This window comes from Euprymna scolopes, chromosome 4, assembly GCF_053919585.1.
Source record: "Euprymna scolopes isolate OS-2025 chromosome 4, ASM5391958v1, whole genome shotgun sequence".
Classification (NCBI taxonomy): Eukaryota; Metazoa; Mollusca; class Cephalopoda; order Sepiida; family Sepiolidae; genus Euprymna; species Euprymna scolopes.
In genome coordinates this window covers 124,025,006-124,028,497 of record NC_136485.1, presented here as the reverse complement: position 1 = coordinate 124,028,497, position 3,492 = coordinate 124,025,006, and positions in this window count along the sequence as shown.

Genomic DNA, 3,492 nt, shown 5'->3' with positions numbered 1-3,492 from the left:
TAGACTACAATGTAGTGTGGACTAAGTCACTACCAACAGACATATGAAACTTCTTCCCGATGCACCGCAGTGGGTTCCCAACTAGAGTAGGCAATCAATTGATTTGATTGGAAAATGGGCGCTTTCACCGATTTCGATGGCATTAAAAATATGGTAGTGTGAAATATTCGTTGATCGTCATTCAATCCCGGGCAACATCGGGTCTCTCCATGCTATTATCCAATCTAAAAGGCTGGTCAGTTAATATTCAAGTCTCGATAAGAAAGCGCCAAATACATTCTACTAAATAACTTCTAAGATATCATTAGATGAGTTATTTACATTGAATTAGCATTTTGCATTCAGACGGTCTATTAAGTAGAATGATGAACACCGCTTTCCCGACCGCCTAATTGATTTGTCTTGTAAAGCAGGCCGCTGTCTGTTAAGCGAAACGCTAATATACGTATTTCATTGGATCAGTGTTGATTAGATAGTTTGCCGTTCGCCTATTTTGTAGTCAACTTTTCTGATTATTTAATTAAATGAAAAGATTACCGATTTATAATAGCAGGAAAAACTAAACAAAAAAAAAACGGAATAAAAAGAGAATGTATGAAAAGAACAAACGACAAGGAAAAGATGAGGTTGATTTTTAAAACATACGTTTTCTTTTATATAAGGATTATTTGTTTTTTCATTCTTAGAATGTCTGAAAACTGTTTTAACAAACATTGTTATGCTTGAGATTCATTAGATAATAAAACAAAAGAAAACGCCCGTTACGATAAAGTCTATGAAAATAGTAAATGAGGTGTGATAATTATGTGGAGAGACACGGCAACAAACGCCCACGGTTGGCGTGTGCCCACTATAGAAACACACTGGCATTCGAACCCGGAACCCGTCCAGCACAAAAACTAAGACGAAAATAAGATTAATGCAAATTTGGGCGCCGTTGGGGTTCCTTATTTTTTCCTGTGTGTAAAACGATATCGCGTTCACCCCTGATAATATCCGTGGAATCGTCCAGGATTTCTCTTGCTCAACAACTTACTAACGCCGCTATCCTGTTAACGTCTTCAGAAAAAAAATATATACAAGTTGGGATTATCCATTTATTACAAAATTAAAGAATATAAAAAATATCTCATAATTCCTTAATTAAAAAGCATATAAAGAATATTCTGTAGTTTAGATTTCTTATCGAATTCTCCAAGTTTATCAAACATTGTGATATACTAAGTAACCTGACAACAGACACATATAATTGTAATATAATCTGCCAAGTTTTTTCTCCGTCGCTTGGCTGTAATTACACGGCACCAGACACGGCTTTCTGTCATTACACGATGCCAAGCACAGCTGGCTGTGTATACACGGTACCAGACATAGATGTCTTTCAATCCAATGTAAGTTTGCTTGCCGAGCATACTTTGCAACGCCTTTTTTTCTATTTCTTCTCTTTGTTGTCTTATTTTTCCTTCCAATCTAAATCCCTACATATTCATTCGAATCCGTGACGTCACACCCCAAAATTCTGAAGCGGCTATGTAACAGGAAGAAACTTTACTCATCGATGTTCCGTTTAGTTTTAGAATCACAGAAGGAGAAATATAAATTAGCGAATATGGTTTTAGCAAGATGTTTTTTTTTCTTTTTGTAGATTTTATACCATCGGAAAACAATTGATTGGGGCTTAGTTTAGCATCGTCTATCGATATAACGATAGAACCGAGAATGCTAGAACATCTGCTCTGTGAGAAAGAGCGCGCAAGCAAAGAAAAGAAGGACAACTCCACTAGAATTCGAAGTAGGTTTTGTCATCTGTCAAAGAAAAGACAAGGGTGCCCGTGGCGTTTATCTTCCGATGTAGCAACCCGACTTTCCGTCTGGCGTTTCTGGTGCTGCTAATATCTGGCTCGTTACAGGGACCACTCATATTTTTATATTTCGTAACGAAATTCCTGAGAATATTTAAAAAAAAAAAAAACGTTTATCTGTACTCATTGTTCCCATAAGTTATTTGACGCTTCCAAAAATGTCTGAAGATGAAAACATTCAATTTTCTTTCAATATAAACAAATGCTACAACTTTCTAACAGATTCTTTATCTAAAGCATATTATTTGTATTAACGTTTTCTTTTGAGAAGTCACTGGTCGCTCCGATATACTACTGTTTGTTAATGAAATTGTAAATACTGTTTAAAACTTTGTCTCTGTCTCAGTGTAAAATCACTGCTTTTTGTTTTTTACCAAGTATTGATGTATGATCCAATAACCAGGTTTTCCAATTTATCCATTTACTTTTACTAGCGATTTACAATTGGATTTTGCCTGTACAGACGCTGACTTTGTTAGCCATATCCTTCTTCTGTAATGGGATACCTTGGTGGAACCCTAAAAATTACTAGCGATTTAATGTTTCAGTCTGCTTAATTAAATGTATGTATGTATGTATGTGTGTATGTATGTATGTATGTATGTATATATGTATGTATGTATGTATGTATCTATCTATCTATCTATCTATTGTTTGATCTGGTTAAGTATATAAAAGTATATTCAATCTATTTATCTATCTGCCTATAAATTAATCTATCTATATATCTGTCTTGCGGACAGGGTTGAGTTTTTTTTTTTCTCACGAACAATGAAAAATGGCTAATGCAATCGTAGGGTCAGAGGGAGTCAGATGCACATCAATCATACCTGACGACCGGCGTGCATCAAAAGATGGTGGATGGCTTACTATGTGACGATGTCACGTGAGTTTCCGTTTGTAGAAGAATTGAGGAGCTTAGATCACCGGAGAGGGCAGATGAAAAGCGCTACAGCCAGAAAAAAGGTTCGAATCTCTCCCAATCTGCGTCTAAATTCATGCCCGGTCAATTAAAATAAAGATTCTACGTAGAAATCGACCACTAGTCTTTGTTCATCTGTGATCTCCCACCAGAACAGAATTTGGCAGCTACCTGAGACAATGTGCCAGGGAGGCACAGAAAAGAAACGACCAGGTATGTCGTGAGATGTTCCACTTTCTACATGATACACACACCCGTAGACATTCGAACATTAAGACAATCATAGACATTTTATATTACACTTCTCTTGTCATTTTTAATAGAGATGTCCACACGATTGTCACCAACAGACGTACTGTGCTAGACGTGCCTTGCGACATAAAACAGAGATAAGAACGTAAAAAAAACCTAAACGGTACATATGTACTTGTGCTTCAGTTCGCACCTGAAGTAAACAGTATTTCAATTTGCATAATCGGTAGATTACTACTTCTGATCTGAAAAAGGGAGTTCAAAGAATTTCATTTACTTGTTTGGTGTTTCGCTGGTCGATAGACGAGAGTAAGAACGAAATTTATTGTCGTCAGGTACATTTCAGTCATTACCTATTAAAACTATTAGTAATTTGAGGCGTGCGATGCGTTAATATTTGGGGTGGCAGTTTCACAGCATATACTAAATTACACTTCATTTTGAATGACTGTGATA